The 25,754-nt window shown below is 45.5% G+C and overlaps 1 protein-coding gene across 2 annotated transcripts in view; it reads right to left on the bottom strand.

Moving 5' to 3' along the window:
* Positions 1-25,754, bottom strand: part of POPDC1 (popeye domain cAMP effector 1) — a 365,967-nt gene that overhangs the window by 174,272 nt on the left and 165,941 nt on the right. The window contains exon 1 of one of the 2 annotated variants that reach the window (XM_073576102.1): positions 16,934-17,134. The exons of the other annotated variant lie outside the window; for it this stretch is intronic. The gene's annotated coding sequence lies outside the window, so the exon portion shown is untranslated. Of the gene's footprint in view, positions 1-16,933; positions 17,135-25,754 lie in introns of those variants that run through there. 2 annotated transcript variants of the gene reach the window in all.

The following is a 25,754-nucleotide window of genomic DNA, read 5'->3' as shown; positions in this document are numbered from 1 at the left end:
TACAGGGATCGTTAGGAGCAGGCCCAGGGGTTCGGGTACGGGCCTATGGCACATGCGCATTGCATGCAGAGACGCCGTTGGCCGCGGACCTGTCAGAAGGGACCGCCGTGGATGTCGGACGGCAGAGGGCTGCGGCACGGAAGCGGAGGCCGGGTGAGTATACAGAGGCGGCGTGACATAGGCGTTGGACATGATGATCCTTGAGGTCCCTTCCAACTCTAAAATTCTATAATTAATCATGTAGCTTTTCACCTTGAGTTACCACAAGCACTTAAGATTCACAATGTCTTTCACAGATCATTGCTTAAAAAAAAAGTATGTTACATTGTCTGATCCATCACTCTTGCCATCGCCTCCAACCATGATGGATGGTAATTTAGAATTTCAGGTAGCAAGAATTGTTGATTCTCGTTTTGTCCCATGTTCCCTCCAGTACATGGTGCATTGGAAAGGTTATGGTCTGGAGGTGAAAATGTGGTTACTGGCATCTAAAGTTAATGCCAGTAGATTAGATTGTTCTTTTCATGTAGCTCTTCCGGACAATCCTGGCCCTGAGCGTCCAGAGGCCCCTTGTGGAAGGGGGGGTACTGTCACGAGTGTGCCGCACCTGGCTGGGGCCTGTGGTACACCTGGGATCAGAAGATCACAGAGATTGGTCACAGGTCCTTTTTGGAGCCTACGTTACCACTCACATTAGTGGTGCAGGTTTACTCTTTCTTTCGGTACGGAACGGGTTAAGAGTCCTTGATTTAAGTCTGCTGAGATTCCATATGGCATTGGTCTCTGCTACTGTTTTTTCATAGACTCCCCCTTCACTATTTACACTCACTTCTGGCTTCCTCCCATGCCAGCAATAGGCTTCACTATCCTGAGCCTTGATTACCTGGAATAGCTATTGTGTTTCTGTACAAACCAGTGTTCTTGGAAAAGTTCTTGTGTTCCTGTGGCTATCCTTTGTTATGTGTTTCTCCTGTCTGTCCCTTTCACTGTGTTGACTTATTGTAGGAGTAAGACTAGTGTCTTGATGGCCAGCTCACTATCTAGGGAACCAGAGTCAGCCAGGGCTCAGGCACATGACGAAGCAACGGGAAAGAAGGACCCATCCAGTGTGATAGGGCGCGCAGGTGTCAGCATAAGGTGAGTGTTAAGGGGTCACCATCTTCCCCCTCTCCTTAATGTCAGGGCTCCCCTTTATCAGCTCCCTCACCCCCTCTCTTTGCGTTGCACGCCAGGCATCTCCCTGACCTGGCGTGACAAGGTAATGGCGTATACAAATTATTAAGCTATATTTATTTTTGATAATTTTTCAGATGCCATGGTAGCATAGTAACTGTTTTGGGTGTGCAGTATATATTTTTAGCATATTTGTTGGAAGAAGGCCAAAATCTACTTGACGTCTGTACTCCGAAAAGTACTCAAATAATCTCTTAGTGGCAGAGATTCTCATAGTATATAAAACGGTACATTGGTTTTGTGTTTAGAGGGGTTGACCAGTCTTTTGCTAAAAGTCTGCAGTCACTCTATGTGACTACAGAATCTGAATTTTTACAGTGTGTGCAACACACATTGTTAAAATTCTATTGTGTCGGCAGTGAGAGTGGCCAGTCAATGTGATTTGCATACTTCTGACCACATTCCGACTAGACACGCACTGCCTTTCCGAAGTCAAGAGAATTGAGTGAGGCTGAATACGTCTAGTCGGAATGGTGCTGGAAGTATGTAAATCACATACTTTTGGTCACTTGACCGCTTGCTCTCCCGGCAAACACTGGAGAATCATGATAGTGTGAGATTTGCATGCAATAAGGATTCAGAAGCCTGCAGTGACATATAATTACTTTATGTGACTGCACTGCAGACTCTTTGTTCATGTCTCCGACATTTAATTCATAATCCATGGTTATCTGCTTGTTATTGTTTTCATTGTTTCTGGCTCCATCTAGAGTCATAACCGCAGTTTTATTGTGTTATTTCACTTTCACTTCCTGAATCTCTATTTCCCTCCATTCACAATGCATTCTGGTAAGGTTGCAATGCACCCTGGTAAGCTTTGCAAAGGATTATGGTTAGTCCAGCCCCCATTTTCCCTCCAGTTCTCCATTTTCTCTTAGCCTGCGTCCTGGAAGCATGTCATTTCTCTTCTCCCCTCGTGACAGCATCGCTGGTATGTACTTATGTTTCGATTATCTAATTCCTGTCCCATATTAGCCTGCCTAGTTAGTTTTCCCCTGCTCAGCTAGTAGTGCAGATGTTGATTTATAATGTATACATGTATTCCAATGTACACTGTATTGACTGAGTGTATTTATATGTTTGTATTGTAGTTTCACGGCGCCAATATACCATCACGTTCAATAAAGCACAGATTTAACCTACAGTCTCCGGTTTAGCTGCCTATATATGCTACATGAATTCTGCTTCATTTAGTGATGACAGAACAAAAAAAAACTGGACAACATCTTTAAGCACAAATTTGTCAGTTATATGAAGGCAGCCATAGCTGTTAACAACACTTCGGCTATTAACAAATATTGTTTACATTTTCGGCTTAAAATCTGTATTTTTAAGTGTTAACTTTAAATAAAAATTGTAGTCTGGGGGTTTAGTGTAAATTATTTAATTTTGCTATTTTTTTTATACAATTAAAAGATATGAACATTTTTACAGTTACTATGAAGAAATCCTTATCCTTGTGCATTCTTGGAAGCTTTCTATTTTGGCACAGCTCAAGTGGGTACACTGACCCTTCTAGGAGTCAAAATGGAAAGTCACTCTGACCCGCTTTTCCATGTATTATGTCATGTAATGCTACATTTTTCTCTTGAAGCTAGATTCTTAAAAGAGGCTGTTATAAGATAACATTTAGCCACTAATCCATTAGAGATATTACAAGGAATATTATCAAAATCCTGTAATCCAGATGATTGTTTTGAGCTATTCTTGTGGTATCCACAATTGTATAATTTAAAGCAAACCTGTCACCAGGTTTGGCCGATATGAGATACGGCCACCACTTTTCAGGCCTGATATACAGCATTCTATAATGCTGTTATATCTGCCCCCAACCCGTCCTGTAAGATAAGAAAAAGAGCTTTTATTACACTCACCTGTGGGGCGGTCCGGTCCGAGAGGAGTGTCAGTCTTCCTGGTCTGACAGCTCCCATCTTGTTGCGATGCCGTCCTCCTTGCCTCGCGTGGATGATGTGTCCCTATGTCATCCACAGTCATCCCAGCATCACGCTCCTTTGCAGACGTACTTCTCTGCCGCAAAGTACTGCAGTGTGCAGGTGCTGGGAAAGGTCAAAGAGCCCTGGCTCATGAGCACTGCAGTACTTTACTCTGCCCTCAACAGGGCAGAGAAACACGCATGCACAGGAGCGCAATGCTGGGCAGACAGCGTGGATGACATAGGGAAGCGTCATCCACAAGAAGCAAGGAGGATGACTACGATTGCAAGAAGATGGGAGGCACCGAACCAAGAACATCGACAGCCCTTGGATCAGATAGCCCCGCAGGTGAGTATAATAAAAGGTCTTTTTCTTTTCTTGCAGGTCATATATCATATATCATATTTCTTCTCTTGCAGGTCATATATCATATATCAGGCCACAACGGTGGTGGCTGTATCTCATATCAGCCAAACCTAGTGACAAGCTCCCTTTAAAGGGAAACTGTCAGTAAATTATTGCCATCCAATCTGAGATCAGAAAAATGTAGGTTCAGAAATCCTGCAATGTGTCACTTACTGGGATACATGCTGTAGCTTTGATAAAATCGCTGTTTAATCAGCACAACTTATTACTAGAAGACTGGTAAAACTGCTACTATGTAGTCCTCCATATTCATGAGCTTTGTATAATCCCACCCCACCAATTTTCATGGTACACTGTGCAAAGGCAGAAAGCTGCCAATCAGTGGTAGAGCTCAGCCTTCCAAGAACTGCTCAATCTGCAGCAGATACAACAGTGATGTTCAGGGCCGTATTTGCCACTAGGCACTTGAGTCTACCGGCTGCTGCGGGGGTCTCGGATCCCGCGCTGTCTCCGCTGTAGAGGGTGAGCCCCACCTATAAGGAGGCAAGTTGAGCGCTTTGCCTCAGGCGGCGGTGAGTCCCTGAAGACAGGGGGCGGCAGCGTGGCGCCACCCCCTGCATTCAGATAACATGGTGCCGACTCTCCATGTAATCCCTGCTGTGTTGTGCATGGTGCCCAGAAGGTGACTGTTACCAGGGCTGAGGCACAGCGGCGGCGCCCAGTCTCCCTGGGACACACATTGATGGGACTCGCAGTCACAGAGCAGTAATTAAACATCTCCCGCCCACCCACGCTCCTGCTGCAAGGTTCAATGGAGAATGGAGACACGGGGGTAGGGAGTGAGGCACAGGGGCAGGATGGGAGGCACGGGGGCAGGATGGGAGGCACGGGGGCAGGATGGGAAGCAAGGGGGCAGGATGGGAGGCACGGGGGCAGGATGGAGACAGATGTGACAGTTTCAAGGGGCAGGATGGAGACAGATGGAGCAAGATCATGTTGCAGGATGGATACGATGGAGACAGATGGGACAGGATCATGGGGCATATGGGGCAGCATCATGGGACGGATAGGGCAGGATGGGACATCACATGGGTGCAGAATGGATACTCATGAGGGCAAGATGGGAGAACATATGGCTGGAGCCAGAAATGAGACACACGGGGGCAAGGATGGGGGATATTATTACAATAAAGGCTAATTAAGGGATATTATTACTGCAGTGATGTATTTATTTTATTTTTTGAGTACACTGTTTTAAATGGGGGAGGTGGTCCTGTTTGCTGTGCAGAGCGACACTGTTGCCTTTTTTTATTCATCTGGTGTAGTTTAGAATTTGGGAAAAAAATTAATGTGTTCTGCAAGTGGTGCTCTAGATAACTGTGTTATTTCCTGAAGAGACGAGACCTGGCTGGATGAAGGTGAAAAGCAAAGATGAAGGACTTCAAAAGTTTGGGGTCACCCAGACAATTTTGTGTTTTCCATGAAAACTCATACTTTTATTAATCAAATGAGTTGCCAAATGAATTTAAAATCTAGTCCAGACATTGACAAGGTTCGAAAAAAAGATTTTTAGTTGAAATAATAATTTTCTCCTTCAAACTTTGCTTTCATCAAAGAATGCTCCCTTTGCAGCAATTCCAGCATTGCAGACCTTTGGCATTCTAGCAGTTAAATTGCGGAGGTAATCTGGAGAAATTTCACCCCATGCTTCCAGAAGCCCCTCCCACAAGTTGGTTTGGCTTGATGGGCACTTTATATGTACCATACGGTCAAGCTGCTTCCACAACAGCTCAACGGGGTTAAGATTTGGTGACTGCGCTGGCCACTCCATTACAGATACAGTGCCTTGCGAAAGTATTCGGCCCCCTGGAACTTTTCAATCTTTTCCCACATATCATGCTTTAAACAAAAGATACCAAATGTAAATTTTTGGTGAAGAATCAACAACAAGTGGAACACAATTGTGAAGTTGAACGAAATGTATTAGTTCTTTTAAATACTCCGGCACCTGCGCAGTATGCTTTGCCCAACTGCGGGCGAAGCATATAATCGGTACTGCGCATGCACCGGTATTTTCCAGTGCGGTCTATGCCCCGGAAGTCTTCATATGCAGGACACACTTCCGAGGCATAGATCGCGCTGGAAAACACCGGCGCAGGCGCCGGAGGCCATTTCAATGCGCAAGCGCGGAAACAACGTTATCTGTGATATTCACAGATGAAGATTACGTTCAGGAAGCCGAGGGGGGGGGGACTAAGCCACGCCCATCGGACCAGACAGCGGCGATTTGCATACATCTCCAACAAGATAAAAAAGGTATTTATGCATCAAAGGTGTGGGGTCAGGGGGAATAAAAAATCCTAATAGAATCCTTATGGGACGCACAATTGGGTGATATCTTTATATGATATCACTAAAAATGGGTGACAGATTCCCTTTAATCGCTTGATGATTTTGAAAAGCTGACTTTGAAAAGAAACGTTCATTGTTTTAGTGCTTAACTAGCACTTTTTAAAGCGTTTTACAGAGTAGATCTGCCTTAAATAGATGTTGTGTGCACAGACTCAGTGTGTGAAGTCAGTAAGGGGCGCGACCACTAAAAGTGCCTAGGGCAGCATGAAGGCCAAATACAGCCCTGGTGATATTCACCAAACTGCAACAGACAGCTCAGTAAGTGATACGTCGTTGGAATCTGGGTCTCTGATCGTACATTATAGTGCTCTTAGATGAAGTTGCAAAAACTTTGTGACAGATTCACTTTAATTGAAATGATGTATAGAAAAAAGGAAATGGATTTCTATACAACCCCTTTTAGTATCACAAACATCGAGCTTCAACTACTATAAAAACATCATGAAAATCACAAATTTACTATTATTTATACAATGCAACCAAATATATTAAGAGAACTACAACTTTAAAGGACCCCCTTTATGATAGCTTGATAGCTAAACGTCAATATTCTCTCTGGATACTGGTAATTCCAGCATGTAATTCTTACATGCTGATACACAATATTACATTTTTATTCACAAGCTTGAGCATCTGCACACTGGACGCCATGGTCTATAGCCATCTCTTGCAACTCCCCGTACACAAGTTTCCTCTATGAGTGAGCAACAAAGAAGTGTAAACACCCCTTTATTTAGGAATGAAAGATTCATAAAGTAAGTATCAGTTTTATTGTTGTACTAGCTGAAGAGCCCAGTGCTGCCCGGGCATAGTAACTAACTATGGTTAGTTATAACAAATTATGATATATATATATATATATATATATATATATATATATATCCCCACCCACTCCGCAAAGCCACATTCACTATAATATCCCACATCATCCCGTCAGCCAGAGCTACCGGACTACTACCCCAAATATCTCACATCATCCCGTCAGCCAGAGCCACCGGACTACTATCCCAAATATCTCACATCAACCCGTCAGCCAGAGCCACCGGACAACTATCCCTAATATCCCACATCAACCCATCAGCCAGAACCACCGGACAACTACCCCTAATATTGCACATCATCCCGTCAGCCAGAGCCACTGGACTACTACCCCTAATATCCCACATCATCCCGTCAGAGCCACCGGACTACTACCCCTAATATTGCACATCATCCCGTCAGCCAGAGCCACTGGACTACTACCCCTAATATCCCACATCATCCCGTCAGCCAGAGCCACCGGACTACCCCCCTAATATCCCACATCATCCCATCAGCAAGAGCCACCGGACTACTCCCCCTAATATCCCGCGTCATCCCGTCAGCCATAGCCACTGGACTACTACCCCTAATATCCCACATCATCCCGTCAGCCTGGTTTCAGAACCACAGTGCTGAGTGGAACGGTCCTCACTTCCATAATGGGGATCCCTTTAAGAGAGGCCTGGCATCAGAATCAGAGCGCTGAGTGGATTTGCCCTGACTTCCATACCAATGATCCCTTTTATAGAAGCCTGGGGTGAGAATCAGAGCACTGAGGGATTTACCCTAACTTCCATACCGGAGATTCCTTTAAGAAAGCCTGGGATCAGAACCAGAGCGCTGAGTGAATTTGCCCTGACTTGCATACCAATGATCTCTTTAGTAGAACCCTGGGGTCTGAATCAAAGCGCTGAGGGATTTACCCTAACTTCTGAACAGGAGATCCCTTTAAGAGAGCCTGGGGTCAGTACCAGAGCATTTGAAGGCAATTGCCCTGACTTCCATACCGGGATCCCTTTAAGAGAGGCATGAGGTCAGTACCAAAGTGCAGAGTGGATTTGCCCTCACTTCCAAACCGGGGATCCCTTTAAGAGGGGCCTTGGGTCAGAACCAGAGCACTGAGTGGATTTGCCTTAACTTCAATACCAGGGATCCCTTTAAGAGGGATTTTGGGTCAGAACCAGCATGCTGAGTGGATTTGCCCTAACTTCCATTCCGGGGATCCCTTAATGAAAGCCTGGGATTAGAACCAGAGCGCTGGATGGACTTGCCCCGACTTGCATACCAATGATCCCTTTAATAGAACTCTGGGGTCAGAATCAGCGCTGAGGGATTTGCCCTAACTTCCGCACAGGAGATCCCTTTAAGAGAGCCTGGGGTCAGTACCAGAGCATTTGAAGGCAATTGCCCTGACTTCCATACCGGGAATCCCTTTAAGAGAGGCATGGGGTCAGAACCAAAGCACTGGATGGATTTGCCCTGACTTCCATACCGGAGATCCCTTTAAGAAAGGCCTGGGTCTGTACCAAAACGCTAAGTGGATTTGCCCTAACTTGCATACTAATGATCCCTTTAAGAGACCCTGGGGTCAGAACCACAGAGCTGAGTGGAATGGTCCTAACTTCCATACCGGGGATCCCTTTAAGAGAGGCCTGGGGTCAAAACCAAAGAGCTGGATGGATTTGCCCTGACTTTCTTACCGGAGATCTCTTTAAGAGGGAAGATGTGCCTATGGGATGGAGGATGTGTGATGTGTATATGGTCAGGGAAAGGGGATTCATTTCTGTCATGTCCTCTCTGCTCCTTTCTGGGGGGCAGACAATGGCTGGAAGCTTATGTTTCCAGGGATGCTAGATTTCTCCCACCATCTCAGAGTCTGCTGAGGTGTTGTCAAGTGGGAAAACTTGCTCATAGCAACCCCACACAGCTCAGCTTCTTGTAACCAGCTCTGGTTAAATGAGAGATGCTTAGTGATTGCTTGCAAGGAAAACTGTTGCTCATAGCAACCAATCACAGCTCAGCTTGTTTTGAACAGCTCTGGTGAAATGAAAGATGCTTTGTGATTGGTTGGTGATACACACATACATACAGTTTTATATACAGAGATATCATAATAATTCAAGCAGCTAAAAATCAGACATACCACCCCAACAAGTTTCGCCTTGACAGGCTTCCTCAGGGGGCTGGGGCTACAATGAAGTTTCTCATGCGGCGAGAGGTGACGTCAGTAAGTTTATCGCAGTTCACATACTGGTTTGCCCAGAGAATGCCAAGAGAACTGCTGCCTGTGACCGGCGGTAACATTAATTACATCACCGCTGGTCACTGGAGGCATATTCTCATGCTACTGTCAGTGTGTTCTGGACGCCACACTGAGAAGTCACATTATTCATGTCACCACTCAACACTGCAATTGGATGTAGCAGAGTTGGGGATCATCGTGGGATGATTTTACAGTGAACTGCTTGGATTATTGTTTGTTTGTATGGTAATAAATGGATAAAAGAGAGATAGGAAGTGATTTTTACAATTAGGCCGGGGTCAGACTTGCCGAGTGCCGAAGGCAGTGTCAGGTATTGATACGAGAGAATCGCGCTGCTCTCGCAAGTCTGACCCCTGCCTTGAAGAACTTTTCTCTGTGTGTTTATTACTTTTGTCTACGAGGTTAGTAATGGGGGTGTCTGACAGACGCCTCTCCATTACTAACCCCTGGGTTTGATGTCAGCAGTCATTACACAGCTGACATCAACCCCAAAACCATTACCCAAATTGATGCATCTAATGGAATGCACCATTTCTGATGTGGCTGAGGGGTGGTGTTATTAGTCTTGGAGGGGGTCAATATCCATGGCCCCTTTCCAGCCTATTAATATCAGTCCGGAGTTGTCTGATTAGCCTTTGCTAGTCAGTAAATATTGATGGGACCCCCAAGTCATTTTTTGGAGTACCCTTTTCAATAACTAGTAAAGGGTACGCAGACAGCTGTGAGCTGTTATTAATAGGCTGGGAGCCTTTATTGGATATTGGCCCCTTCCCAGAATAATAACACTGCTGCCTAGCTGTCTGCTTTCCCTCGGTCGCGTAATAAAAAATAAGGGGGACTCCATGCCATTTTTTACTTATTAGATAAATCCAAGAACAGAAAACTACACATGAAAAGCACTGATACACTATCTATCTAAAGAAAGAGAGAAAAAACAGCACTAGCAAGCAGTAAAAAAGATGCAGGTGCCAAGTCTTCCAGGCATAGACCAATTCTCAATATAGCATAAAAAATGAAGACAGCACTACACTTAAAAAAAAAAAATATTTAAATGGTGGTTTAATCCTTTTCCCACAGTGGGCGTACATTTACACCGATGTCGGACCCCCTCCCTTTGATTTGAGCTCCAGCGGTGAGCCCACATCTCTACCGGCACATATCAGCGGTTTTGAACTATATTACTAGATTCTTACAGCTTTCCTCCCGCCTAAACCTTTAGCACAGTAATGTGTGTGTGAGCATGTATGTACAGTCGTATGTTAAAGTTTGGGCACCCCTATTAATGTTAACCTTTTTTCTTCATAACAATTTTGGTTTTTGCAACAGCTATTTCAGTTTCATATATCTAATAACTGATGGACTCAGTTATATTTCTGGATTCAAATGAGGTTTATTGTACTAACAGAAAATATGCAATCTGCATTTAAACAAAATTTGACCAGTGCAAAATTATGGGCACCCTTATCATTTTCTTGATTTGAACACTCCTAACTACTTTTTACTGACTTCCTGAAGCACTAAATTGGTTTTGTAACCTCATTGAGCTTTGAACTTCATAGCAAGGTGTATCAGATCATGAGAAAAGGTATTTAAGGTGGCCACTTGCAAGTAGCTCTCCTATTTGATTCTTCTATGAAGAGTGGCATCATGGGATCCTCAAAACAACTCTCAAATGATCTGAAAACAAAGATTATTCAACATAGCTTTTCAGGGGAAGGATACAAAAATTTGTCTCAGAGATTTAACCTGTCAGTTTCCACTGTGAGGAACATAATAAGGAAATGGAAGAACACAGGTACAGTTCTTGTTAAGCCCAGAAGTGGCAGGCCAAGAAAAATATCAGAAAGGCAGAGAAGAAGAATGGTGAGAACAGTCAAGGACAATCCACAGACCACCTCCAAAGACCTGCAGCATCATCTTGCTGCAGATGGTGTCACTGTGCATCGGTCAACAATACAGCGCACTTTGCACAAGGAGAAGCTGTATGGGAGAGTGATGCGAAAGAAGCCGTTTCTGCAAGCACGCCACAAACAGAGTCGCCTGAGGTATGCAAAAGCACATTTGGACAAGCCAGTTACATTTTGGAAGAAGGTCCTGTGGACTGATGAAACAAAGATTAAGTTGTTTAGTTATACAAAAAGTCGTTATGCATGGAGGCTAAAAAACACAGCATTCCAAGAAAAACACTTGCTACCCACAGTAAAATTTGGTGGAGGTTCCATTATGCTTTGGGGCTGTGTGGCCAATGCCGGCACCGGGAATCTTGTTAAAGTTGAGGGTCGCATGGATTCAACTCAGTATCAGCAGATTCTTGAAAATAATGTGCAAGAATCAGTGACGAAGTTGAAGTTACGCAGGGGATGGATATTTCAGCAAGACAATGATCCAAAACACCGCTCCAAATCTACTCAGGCATTCATGCAGAGGAACAATTACAATGTTCTGGAATGGCCATCCCAGTCCCCAGACCTGAATATCATTGAACATCTGTGGGATGATTTGAAGCGGGCTGTCCATGCTCGGCGACCATCAAACTTTACTGAACTGGAATTGTTTTGTAAACAGGAATGGTCACAAATACCTTCATCCAGGAACTCATTAATAGCTACAGGAAGCGACTAGAGGCTGTTATTTTTGCAAAAGGAGGATCTACAAAATATTAATGTCACTTTTATGTTGAGGTGCCCATACTTTTGCACCGGTCAAATTTTGTTTAAATGCAGATTGCACATTTTCTGTTAGTACAATAAACCTCATTTGAATCCAGAAATATAACTGAGTCCATCAGTTATTAGATATATGAAACTGAAATAGCTGTTGCAAAAACCAAAATTGTTATAAAGAAAAAAGGTTAACATTAATAGGGGTGCCCAAACTTTAACATATGACTGTATATGTGTATATATATCCCCTCTGTGCCATCCGACGTACTATTCCATCCATGTGACCTGGGACTTATTTCCCATGGACGAAATAGTACGTCATGGCGATTGGCCGCGCTCACGTGGGGAGCGCGGCCGATCGAGGCCGGGTGTCAGCTAATTCTCACAGCTGACTCCCGGCACTAAGGCCTGTTTCACACTTCAGTTTTTTTACGTCAGTTGCAAACCGTCAAAGTGTGAAATAACGGATCCGTTTCTGCTTTGCAACAAATGGATGCACCGGATCCGTTTTCTGGACGCATCCGCTGCAGCCACTAAGTGCATGAAATTTAAAGGAACCTCTACATCTGGAAAAGGAGAGAGAGAGAGAGATTTTTTCGCCGCTTCCAGACCGCCGTTTAGGGTTAAAATTCATGAAAGGAAAAATCTTCTGGGCATTCGCAGTTTAAAATAGCAGTCTGCCGCTGGAAAAAAACTTTCCTTAGTCCGTCTACTCCAGCCGGCGAACGCTAAAATCAAACAGATCCTTCAAAAAACGGATGCAACGGACGACCATCAGCATAATCTGCCGCTAATGCAAGTCTATGGGGAAAAAGAAAGGATCCGCCAAGAAAATGGCGGATCCGCTTTTTTATAAAAACGGCGGATTTTGACTGACATCAAACAACTGAAGTGTGAAAGAGGCCTAAGTGCCAAGAGTGGTCACAGACCGCTACCGGCAATTTAACCCCCGAAACACTACGATCAAACAAGATCACAGCGTTCCAGAGTCAGCACAGGGGCTGACAGCCCCTCTGCCTTTGGATCGGAGACCCCGCGGCATGACGCGGGGTCCCGATCGCTGATATGGAAACCCGATGTCATCATGACGACATCCGGGTTTCCAGAGCTGAGAACTTCCTGTCATGCACAGTGCATGTCAGGAAGTCTCTCAAGTCAGTGTGCAGTAAGTGCAGCGCTGAGAACTTCTATAGCATGCAGATGCTGCTTCATTTGCATGCCATATCAGCATGCAAAAAATGGTTGTCCCATAGTGGGACAAAGTGTAAATGTTAGAATTAAATAAAAAAAACTTTTTAAATAATTGTAAAAATATTTTAAAAAATAACAATAAAAAAATCAATATTTATTCTATCATTAAATAAATATTTGAGTGAAAAAAATCTAAGCAATAAAAAGTACACATATTTGGTCTCGCCGTGTCCGTAACGACCCGATCTATAAAACTGTCTTGCTCGTTGACTCATTTAATGAACACCATTAACAAAAAAACAAGGCAAAAAAACAATGCTTTATCATCATACCGCCAAACAAAAAATGGATAACACGTGATCAAAAACACGGATAGAAATAAACATCGTACCGCTGAAAACATCATCTGGTCCGGCAAAAAACAAGCCGCCATACAGCTCCATCACTGGAAAAATAAAAAAGTTACAGCTCTCAGAATAAAGCAATGCAAAAATAATTATTTTTTATATAAAATAGTTTTTATTATATAAAAGCGCAAAACATAAAAAAATGACATAAATAAGGTATCGCTGTAATCGTACTGACTCGTAAAATAAAACTGCTTTATCAATTTTACCACACGCGGAATGGTGTAAAAGCCCCTCCCCCAACCAAAAGAAATTAAAGAATTGCTGGTTTTTGTTCATTCTGCGTCCCAAAAATCAGAAAAAGTGATCAAAAAATGTCACGTGCCCGAAAATTGTACCAATAAAACAGTCAACTCGTCCTGCAAAAAACAAGACCTCACATGACTCTGTGGGCCAAAATATGGAATATTATTATTATTATTATTATTATTATTATTATTATTATGCGCCATTTATTCCATGGCGCTTTACATGCGAAAAGGGGAAAAATAGACAAGTGTAATATATACAAGAGTAATATACAAGTGTAAGACAAGGGACACACAAGTACATAGGGAGAGGGGACCCTGCCCGCGAGGCCTCACAGTCTACAGGGATGGGTGAGGATACAGTAGGAGAGGGTAGAGCAGGTCGTGCGGTGGTTCAGTAGACCGAGGATCATTGCAGGCAGTAGGCTTATCGAAACAGGTGGGTCTTCAGGTTCTTCTTGAAGGTTTCCGTTGATGGTGAGAGTCTGATGTGTTGCGGTAGTGAGTTCCAGAGTATGGGGGAAGCACGGGAGAAGTCTTGTATGCGGTTGTGGGAAGAAGAGATAAGGGGGGAGTAGAGAAGGAGATCTTGGGACGATCGAAGGTTGCGTGCGGGTAGGTACCTAGAGACCATGTCACAGATGTATGTAGGAGACAGGTTGTGGATGGCTTTGTATGTCATGGTTAGGGTTTTGAATTGGATCCTCTGGGCAATAGGAAGCCAGTGAAGGGCCTGGCATAGGGGGGAGGCTGGGGAATAGCGGGGAGACAGGTGGATTAGTCGGGCAGCAGAGTGTAGGATGGACTGGAGCGGTGCTAGAGTGCTAGAGGGGAGGCCAGAGAGTAGGAGGTTGCAGTAGTCGAGGCGGGAGATGACAAGAGCGTGCACTAGTGTTTTTGTGGTTTCGTGGTTGAGGAATGAGCAGATCCGGGAAATATTTTTGAGTTTGAGGCGTCAGGAGGAAGCGAGGGCTTGGATATGTGGTTTGAAAGAGAGAGCAGAGTCGAGGATCACCCCAAGGCACCGGGCATGCGGGACTGGGGAAAGAGAGCAGCCGTTGACATTGATGGACAGGTCTGGTGGAGGGGTAGAGTGAGATGGGGGAAAGATGATGAATTCTGTTTTGTCCATGTTCAGTTTGAGAAAGCGAGCAGAGAAGAAGGCTGAGATAGCAGACAGACATTGTTGGATGTCAGTCAGTAAGGAGGCGAGGTCGGGTCCAGATAGGTAGATCTGCGTGTCATCGGCATAGAGGTGATACTGCAAACCGTGGGATTCTATGAGCTGTCCCAAGCCGAAGGTATAGATGGAGAATAGTAGGGGTCCTAGGACAGAGCCTTGGGGAACACCGACAGACAGGGGGCGAGGTGAGGAGGTGGTGTGTGAGAGGGAGACAGACAGTGAATGTACGGTCCGTTAGGTATGATGAGATCCAGGATAGGGCCAGGTCTGTGATGCCAAGAGATGAGAGAATCTGTAGCAGGAGGGAATGGTCTACGGTGTCGAAGGCAGAGGACAGGTCCAGGAGAAGGAGGACAGAGTAGTGTCGCTTGCTCTTGGCGGTTAGTAAGTCGTTAGTGACTTTAGTTAGGGCAGTTTCAGTTGAGTGATGAGGTCGGAAGCCAGATTGTAACCGGTCAAAGAGGGAACAGGAGGAGAGGTGGGAGGACAGTTCAAGATATACATGCTGTTCCAGTAGTTTTGAGGCGTAAGGGAGAAGAGATATCGGGCGATAGTTAGACACAGAGGATGGGTCAAGGGAGGGCTTTTTGAGGATGGGTGTGATTGAGGCATGTTTGAAGGATGAGGGAAAGACACCATTTGTAAGTGAAAGGTTGATGGGATGAGTTAGGGATGAGGTGGGATGGGAGTGGGTCGAGGGTGGTGAGGTGCAAAAACTATTTTTTGCAATAAAAAGCGTCTGCCATGCGCCAAACAGTGGTTTACCCCTACATATGGGGTATCAGCATACTCAGGACAAATTGCACAACAACTTTTGGGGTCCAATTTCTCCTGTTACCCTTGGGAAAATAAAAAATGGGGGGAAAAGATGATTTTCTATTTTTACAGCTCTACGTTATAAACTTCTGTGAAGCACTTGGGCGTTGAAAGTGCTCACCACACATCTAGATAAGTTCCTTAGGGGGGTCTACTTTCAAAAATGGTGTCACTTGTGGGGGTTTCCACTGTTTAGGCACATCAGGGGCTCTCCAAACGCGACATGGTGTTCGATCTCAATTCCAACCAATTTTGTATTGAAAAGTCAAACGGCGCTCCTTCCCTTCTGAGCTCTGCCATGCGCCAAAACAGTGGTTTGCTCCCACATATGGGTTGGTTATCAACGTACTCAGGACAAATTATACAACTTTTGGGGTCCAATCTCTCCTGTTACACTTTGTAAAATAAAAAAAAATGAATCTGAATTAAATTTTTTGTGAAAAAAAAGTTAAATGTACATTCCAAAAATTCCTGTGACGCCCCTGAAGGGTTAATAAAACTTCTTGAATGTGGTTTTTGAGCACCTTGAGGGGTGCAGTTTTTAGAATGGTGTCACTTTTGGGTATTTTCTATCATATAGACCCCTCAAAGTGACTTCAAATGTGATGTGGTCCCTAAAAGAAAATGGTGTTGTAAAAATGAGAAATCGCTGGTCAACTTTTAACCCTTATAACTTCCTAACAAAAAAAAATTTGGTTCCAAAATTGTGCTGATGTAAAGTAAACATGTGGGAAATGTTACTTATTAATATTTTGTGTGCCATATCTCTGTTTTAATGGCATGAAAATTCAAAGTTGGAAAATTGTAGCCAAATTTCCGTTTTTTTCCACAAATCAACGTGTCACATCAAAGAAATTTTGCCACTATCATGAAGTACAATATGTCACGAAAAACAGAATCACCGGGATCCATGGAAGCGTTCCAGAGTTATTACCTCATAAAGGGACAGTGGTCAGAATTGTAAAAATTGGTTTGGTCATGAACGTGCAAAACCACCCTTGGGGGTAAAGGGGTTAAAGCAATACACATATATATATATAATTTTACATAGTGGAAACAGAAGCTTAACGGTTAATTGTGTGACACTGTTACTACAGAAGGCAGATGTGAGGTCGGGAATATAAATGCCACATCCAGTCCCCAGAGAAGCCTCATGTCTCTGGCAGCAGCACCCAGCTCCCCAGTGCAGGCTGTGGGTGGAAAGTTTCCTCATGAAATATTCAGCGTCTCCTCTCCGGTTACTGAGTGACAGCGGGGGCTGAGCTCGTCTCCTGCACCTGTCACCGTGCCCTACAGTGACCGGGACACTACATGACTGCAGCCATACACACCCCGGGATACACAGCAGGGGAAACGGCGCCTCCGGTGTGAGGGGACGGGGAAGTTTAGCGCCGCTCTCTCCCGCCGTCCTCTTACCTGGCTCCGTACAGCCGCCGTCCCGGGAAAGTTTGTCACTGAGGCGCTGACGAGCAGCCGGGAAGACGTGACTAAAATAGGCATGAAGAGGGGAGGCTGCAGCCTGAGCGGCGCACACTCCCCTTCACAGCAGCGGCAGCTCCCTCACTGCTGGGGAGGAGGAGGAGACGGACAGCGGGAGGAGACGGACAGCGGGAGGAGGGAGGATGTGCCGCGGTCAGTGCCCGGGAGCCGCTGCTGGAGTGAGCGCGGATTATGAGGGGCTCAGTGATGAGGACAGGGGGCAGAGCACGGTGGCGCGGCACACCAGTCCTTCCTGATAACTGGGTACACATTCTGATAAGAGACACTGCATGGCGGCGGCCTGTGGGTTCCTGCACAGTGGGATAGACGGAGCTTTTCAGGTGGAAATGCTATTTTTCTCTGCGCACATGGCTTCTGTTAGGGTGAGTCTCCACAGTCCGGATTGTCTGCTCTTTGGACGGAGCGGAAACCGCGCTCCACCCAAAGTGCCGCCACATCGTATACATAGAGTAGGCTATTTACCTTGCGGATACTGAGCATCTCTGCGAGGTAAACAGACATGTTACGTACTAAAAAGATGCGCTGCATGTCCGGTCTCGCAGGTGTGTCACCCGCGTATTAGGACGCATAGTGGAGGCAGGATTTCCTAAAATCCCCTCCACTATGCAGGAACATCTGGCCGCTGCAGATTAAGCACTGCGGCTGTACGCAGCGTTCAACCCGCAGCTAATCCGGATGTATTCCTGAAAGTGGAAACACACCCTTAGGCGGCGACACAGCTGCTAGACTTTCCCAGGAAAAGCTGCTTCACGGAAACAACGGCGGTCATTTAGTTGAACCCGCCCAGTTTGCCATCATCCTTGCAGTGACTCTGCCAACACAACACCGTATCTTACACTGTTAAAGGGAATCTGTCAACTCATTTTTGGGCTATGGGATAGAATCATAGAATGGCAGAGTTGGAAGGGACCTCCTGGGCCATCTGATCCAACCCCCTGCTCAAAGCAGGATTCACTAAATCTTCCCAGTCAGATGTCTGTCCAGCCTCTGTTTGAAGACTTCCATTGAAGGAGAACTCACCACTTCTCGTGGGAGCCTGTTCCACTCATTGATCACTCTAACTGTCAAAAAGTTTTTTCTAATATCTAATCTGTGTCTCCTCCCATTCAGTTTCATCCCATTGCTTCTAGTCTTTCCTTGTGCAAATGAGAATAAAGATGATCCTTCTACAATGTGACAGCCCTTGAGATATTTGTAGACAGCTATTAAGTCTCCTCTCAGTCTTCTGCAAGCTAAACATTCCCAAATCCTCCAACCTTTCCTCAAAAGACAGGGTTTGCAGACCGGTCACCATTCTGGTCGCTCTTTTCAGAACTTGCTCAAGTTTGATGATGTCTTTGAGGGCAGAGTAAAGTACTGCAGTGCGCAGGCCCCGGACCTCTCTGACCTTTCCCAGCGCCTGCGCACTGCAGTACTCTGCTCTGCCCTCAACAGGGCAGATAAAGTACACCTACGCAGGAGCCGTGGCAGAAGTAAAAAGGAGGACGTCATCGCTAGAAGATGGGAGACGCCGGACCCGGACCTCGACACCCATCGGTTACATCGGGGGCTTATCTATAGCATTACAGAATGCTGTAGATAAGCCCCTGATGGCGGTGGCCGCATCTCATAGGCCAAAAATGAGGTGAAAGTTTCCCTTTAAGAGCAGGCAGCTAAGCTAGAGGAGAAACCGTCGAAGAACAATCATCATCTTGTCACTTCTTTTAACGCCTTCTCCACTTTGCGATTTCCATTTTTGAACTTTCGTTTTTTTGCTCCCTTTCTTCCAAGAGCCATAACTTTTACCTATACGTCCAAAGTCGTGAATGAGGCTAAGGGTTAAGGGTTTCCGAACCCTGAAGTGGCTAAACCAGTGACATATGACAGAAAATGTACACGGCAGTGTCGTTTTTGGCATTGCCATGCATTATGTTAATTTTATGGGGCGTTTTTTCTAGCAGAATCCACCTGAAAAAGACTGCATGTGCATGTTCCCTCTCTTTGGCTTACTGGAGCATTTTTTTGGCAGCCTTTTCATTGGCCAGTGCCTACTTTGGAATGGATTTCAAGAAGAATCGTCCGCCTCACTTCTTTTGTTTGAACTAGTGTTTCTCAAATCACCGTCAGGGGAAAAATAAGCCAGGAGAAGGGTAGAAAATAAATTCCAGGGCATTAGATATTCTATGAAAGATTGTGAAAGGCGGTTCATCAAAAAGTAGCTTAAAAGTGGCACAGCAGTGACATTATCTAGAGTTGATTTAAACAGCTGGCTGAGGAGAAAAAATAGCGCAAATTAGGGTCTTATCCGATAGTAATTACTAAAAACGGTATCAATATATGCTGATAACCTGATACCAGATTGTATTGCTGCTGCAGATCCACAGGTGATTTCACCAGAGAAATATAGGTTCGTCTCACAAAATTAAAATATCATCAAAAAGTTAATTTATTTCAGTTCTTCAATACAAAAATTGAAACTCCTATATTATATAGAGTCATTACAAATAGAGTGATCGATTCCAAATGTTTATTTCTGTTAATGTTGATGATTATGGCTTACAGCCAATGAAAACCCAAAAGTCAGTATCTCAGTAAATTAGAATAATTACAGTTAGGTCCATATATAGGGCGGCACGGTGGCTCAGTGGATAGCACTGCAGCCTTGCAGCGCTGGGGTCATGGTTTCCAATCCCTCCAAGGACAACATCTGCAAGGAGTTTCTATGTTCTCCCCGTGTTTGTGTGGGTTTCCTCCAGGCACTCCAGTTTCCTCCCACATTCTAAAGACATACTAATAGGGAATTTAGATTGTGAGCCCCATCGGGGACAGTGATGATGATGTGTGCAAACTGTAAAGCGCTGCCGAATATGTTAGCGCTATATAAAAAAAATAAAGAAAGATATATATTTGGACAGAGACAACATTTTACTAATTTTGGTTTTAGACATTACCACAATGAATTTTAAACCAAACAATTCAGATGCAGTTGAAGTTCAGACTTTCAGCTTTCATTTGAGAGTATCCACATTAACATTGGATGAAGGGTTTAGGAGTTTCAGCTCCTTAACATGTGCCACCCTGTTTTTAAAAGGACCAAAAGTAATTGGACAGATTAAAAAATTGTAAATAAAATGTTTATTTCTAGTACTTGGTTGAAAACCCTTTGTTGGCAATGACTGCCTGAAGTCTTGAACTCATGGACATCACCAGACGCTGTGTTTCCTCCTTTTTGATGCTCTGCCAGGCCTTCACTGCTGTGGTTTTCAGTTGCTGTTTGTGGGCCTTTCTGTCTGAAGTTTAGACTTTAACAAGTGAAATGCATGTTCATTTGGGTTGAGATCAGGTGACTGACTTGGCCATTCAAGAATATTCCACTTCTTTGCTTTAATAAACTCCTGGGTTGCTTTGGCTTTATGTTTTGGGTCATTGACCAATCAGTTTGGCTGCATTTGGCTGGATCTGAGCACACAGTATGGCTCTGAATACCTCAGAATTCATTCGGCTTCTTCTGTCCTGTGTCACATCATCAATAAACACTAGTGACCCAGTGCCACTGGCAGCCATTCATGCCCAAGCCATCACACTGCCTCCGCCGTGTTTTACAGATGATGTGGTATGCTTTGGATCATGAGCTGTACCACGCCTTTGCCATATTTTTCTCTTTCCATCATTCTGGCAGAGGTTGATCTTGGTTTCATCTGTCCAAAGAATGTTCTTCCAGAACTGTGCTGGCTTTTTTAGATGTTTTTTTAGCAAAGTCCAGTCTAGCCTTTTTATTCTTGATGCTTATGAGTAGCTTGCACCGTGCAGTGAACCCTCTGTATTTACTTTCATGCAGTCTTCTCTTTATGGTAGATTTGGATATTGATACGCCTACCTCCTGGAGAGTGTTGTTCACTTGGTTGGCTGTTGTGAAGGGGTTTCTCTTCACCATGGAGACTATTCTGCGATCATCCACCACTGTTGTCTTCCGTAGGCGCCCAGGTCTTTTTGCATTGATGAGTTCACCAGTGCTTTCTTTCTTTCTCCGGATGTACCAAACTGTAGATTTTGCCACTCCGAATGTTGTAGCAATTTCTCGGATGGGTTTTTTCTGTTTTTGCTGCTTAAGGATGGCTTGTTTCACCTGCATGGAGAGCTCCTTTGACAGCTTGTTTCCTTCACAGCAAAACCTTCCAAATGCAAGCACCACACCTCAAATCAACTCCAGGCCTTTTATCTGCTTAATTGAGAATGACATAATGAAGGGATTGCCCACACCTGTCCATGAAATAGCCTTGGAGTCAATTGTCTAATTACTTTTGGTCCCTTTAAAAACAGGGTGGCACATGTTAAGGAGCTGAAACTCCTAAACCCTTCATCCAATTTTAATGTGGATACCCTCAAATGAAAGCTGAAAGTCTGAACTTCAACTGCATCTGAACTACTTTATTTAAAATTCATTGTGGTAATGTCTAGAACCAAAATTAGAAAAATGTTGTCTCTGTCCAAATATATATGGACCTAACTAACAAAAACACCTGTAAAGGCTTCCTAAGTGTTTAAAAAGGTCCCTTAGTCTGTTTCAGTAGGCTCCACAATCATGGGGAAGACTGCTAACTTGACAAATGTCCATAAGGCAGTCATTGACACACTCCACAAGGAGGGTAAGCCACAGAAGGTCAATGCTAAAGAAGCTGGCTGTTCACAGAGTGCTGTATCCAAGCATATTAATGGATAGCTCAGTGGAAGGAAAAAGTGTGGTAGAAAAAGGTGCACAAGCACCCGGGATAACCGCTGCCTTGAAAGGATTTTTAAGAAAAGGCCATTCAAACATTTAGGGGTGATTCACAAGGAGTGAACTGCTTCTGGAGTCATTGCTTCAAGAGCCACCACACAGAGACGTATCCAGGACATGGGCTACAAGTGTTGCATACCTTGTGTGAAGCCACTCATGACCAATAGTCAATCCCAGAAGCATCTTTTCTGGGCCAAGAAGAAAAAGGACTAGATTGTTGCTCAGTGGTCCAAGGTGTTGTTTTCAGATTAAAGTAAATTTTGCATTTCATTTTTAAATCAAGGTTCCAGAGTCTGTAGGAAGAATGGAGAGGCACACAATCCAAGCTGCTTGAGGTCTAGTGTGAATTTTCCACAATCAGTGAGGTTTTGGGGAGCCATGTCATCTGCTGGTGTAGGTCCACTGTGTTTTATCAAGACCAAAGTCAGCGCAGCCGTCTACCAGGAAATTTTAGAGCACTTCATTCTTCCCTCTGCCGACGAGCTTTCTGGAGATGGAAATTTCATTCTCCAGCAGGACTTGGCTTCTGTCCACACTGCCAAAAGTACCAATACCTAGTTTAAAAACAACAGTATCACCATGCTTGATAACCTATGGGGTATTGTCAAGAGGAAGATGAGAGACACCAGACCCAACAATGCAGATGAGCTGAAGGCTTCTGTCAAAGCAACCTGGGCTTCTATAACACCTCAGCAGTGCCACAGGCTGATTGCCTCCATGCCACGCCGCATTGATGCAGTAATTGATGCAAAAGGAGCCCTGACCAAGTAGTTAGTGCGTTTACTAAACAAACATTTCAGTAGGCCAACATTTCGTATTTTAAAATAATTTTTCAAGCTGGTGTTATAAAGTATTCCAATTTATTGAGATAATGACTGTCATGCCTTCAGCTGCAGTCGCGGTCTTCGCTGCGCAGGGAGACCAGCGCCTATCTCGCAGCTCCACTGCTACTACTCACCCTGTCCGTGGCTACAGACAATCAGCGGCTCCTTTCTCTGCTAAGAACCTGTGTCCTCCTGGCAGGTCTCCTGATAATGCTCTTAGGAGGCGCGCCCCGCTTCCTGCACATACTTAAAGCAGCAGGGCACCTGTTCTCTTTTAGGGCTGTCTGTGCTGTGATGTTGTGTGCATAAAAGGCATCCTCCCCTTGAGGGAGGTGCCTGAACAACGTGTTCATTCTGTGGGATCTCTGCCTCCCACTCAGGCCACACTCTATTGTGCTCTGCGTTCTGAAGTCTGTTGTTTGCATTATTCTAATATCTCAGTCTCCTCAGAATCCTCTGCTGGCAGTTCCCTCTCCTGGATCTTTCTGGACACTCCGGTTTCTACCTCAGACTGACCAAGGCTCTCCTCTTGGAATCATCCAGTTACCATTGCAAGCTAGATCAGCCTTTCAGTGTTTACACAGACCTTCCGGGATTCTTGCCACCTCCTCTATACGGTCTGTATGGGTCGTCCCTCTGGTCCGGGTATCGCGGCATTAAGGTCATCTGGTGTTGCGACGGGGGAGCCCCCGTATAGGGGTACACCTTGCCAGGTGCTCCACTACGTGGTTCTGTGTCATGGTCCAGAGGCTTCTTCCCTCAGGCACCTTGTCCATTTGTTTGCTTTCTTTAATAAAAATCCTTAGTTTTTTGAAGCTCATTCTCCTGTCTCTTGTGTATCGGGTATACAGCTACCACTACACCATCAGTGGTCTAGTGGGTCCACTATACATCTCCACGCCCTGTGGGCGTAACAGTTTGTTCAGGCCATGGACTCCGCTGATACCCGATACTCAGTCTAGGGAGAGCTGGCTGTGCTTCGAAAGAGTCAGGATCAGCTAGTGGCCTTTATGCAAGCCTTGGATACCCACCTGTCTACTCTACAGGCTGCTGAGCCCACCAATGCCTCCCAGCTAGCACAGCTCCATCTGGAACTCACCAACTAGAGATGCAGACCAGCTTGTTGGACTACATGACCTCTGTGGAGGACCAGTTAACTAAAGTACTGCTGGTTGCTGCTTCCCCAGACTTTCAGCCACCAGTACTGCATCCTATGGTTGTGCCCACTACAGGACCCATTCCTCACCTCTGCAAACCTCCTCGTTACAATGGTGACCCCAAGTTGTGCAGAGAATTTATTAACCAGTGCTTGTTGCATTTTTGTTTTTTGCCTCAGCATTATCCGACTGACATGGCCAAGGTGGCTTTCCTTGCCTCTCACCTGGAGGGAGAGGCTTTAGCCTGGTTCAACCCCCTAATGGAGCGGAATGATCCTATTGTTTCTGATTTGTAGGTATTCCTGGACACCTTCCGCAAGATATTCGATGAGCCTGGTCATGCCACATCTGCTATGGAGTCTCTCTTCAATTTGCAAAAAGGCCCTCTCTCAGTCAGTATGCCATCCGCTTCCGTACCCTGGCTTCGGAGCTCCGGTGGACCAATGAGCCTTTGGTCGGAGCTTTCCGGCGAGGATTATCCGGCAGAATCAAGGATGAATTGGCAGTCAGGGACCTACCTGAGACCCTGGATGATCTCATATCCCTCGCCATTCGAATTGACCTGAGTCTCCAGGAGCGCTCCAGAGAGAGGATTCTCGAAAAGCGATTTCCTCGTCCTGCATCTTCTTCACTGAAACCTCGGTTTCCGCCTTGTCCTGCTCCGGTCTCTAAGATCTCATGGAGCCTGATCGCGTTAAGGAGGAGAGGAATAGGCAAGAGAAAATGTCCGCTTGGAATCCGCATCGCTATGGTGGACGCCCTGCTCCCAGTCAATGCAGTGGAAAGGTGAGGCCGGAGAAACTCTTCCGCCTGGGACAGGTAAAAGGAGCCTCCTTAGGTGAGAATGATTCCTCCCCGCCACTAACTATATCCATACAGGTGATCTTTGGAAAGGTGCGGTTCTCTGAGATGGCCTATCTGGATGCCGGATCTGGTGGAAACTTCATCTAGCAAGCAGTAGCCAGGCGGTTCGAGATCCCTATCACTCCTCTGCAGCAGTCCCAGCACATCATCTCCGTAGATGGAAGACCCCTGAAAGATCCCATTCTTGGTATCACTGAAGAGGTGGAGCTTCAAATCGGAGCGCGCCACAAGGAGAGAATTACCTTCTTTGTGTTACCGGATCTTTCTCCACCGTGTCTACTAGGCCTTCCGTGGCTGCGCCATCATGAACCCATCCTGTCAGAAGATTTCCTTTGATGGGGTCAGTCTTGTCACGATCACTGCCTCATACCTGTACGGCCTGGTTCAACCTCGCGTCCTCCTGCAGCCTTACCCGGGTTACCAGCTGCCTACTGGTGTCACGTGGACCCGTCCTGTGTGACACGACCCGCAGGTCGGTAACTAAAACAACAAAACTGGCACGTGTAACTGTCCTGTGTGACATGACCCGCAGGCCCGTAACTGAAACAACAAGACACGGGGGAAGGGGAAACAGTTACAACGGTGGGCCCTGCGATAGGGAACGGGGACGTGGAGACCTCCTGCACTCCCCTGAGTCAGTGTCCCTCACACTCCTAACGTTCCCTATACAGGCTCCTCACCTGTCGCCAAGCCGGATACATGTCACCCTAGCACACCCTACACCTATCCCTTGCTAGAGAGCTGGGTGGTGCAGGCACTGGCCCCACCGCTGTACTAATACACACCAGGAAAAATACAAACAGGGAAAACACCAAAAACACTTATCTTGCTCTGCTGCAGCACCAGGCAGCAGAGTACATCACCGGATTAACTTTTCGCAGTGGCTCGACACCTCAGAGCCAGCTGCCACCTTCACCATCTCACTCTGCTGCGGACACCGGGCAGAGTTCAATGCCAGTTTTAGCAGTGGCTCCAACCTTCAAGCCAGCTGCTAACCACCAGGTTTCTGCAGTGGCTTCACACCTCAGCCAGCTGCTCCCTTCACCGTCGTTGGAATCCCAAAAAGACGCTATCATGAACACCTGAAATGACACCCGTGGCCACTGGGGGGCAAAACTAACCTTAAGCCAAAGGCT

Source organism: Dendrobates tinctorius, unplaced genomic scaffold (assembly GCF_039654945.1).
Source record: "Dendrobates tinctorius isolate UK_male_01 unplaced genomic scaffold, ASM3965494v1 ptg000046l, whole genome shotgun sequence".
Lineage (NCBI taxonomy): Eukaryota > Metazoa > Chordata > Amphibia > Anura > Dendrobatidae > Dendrobates > Dendrobates tinctorius.
This window is presented reverse-complemented; position numbering and strand designations above follow the sequence as displayed.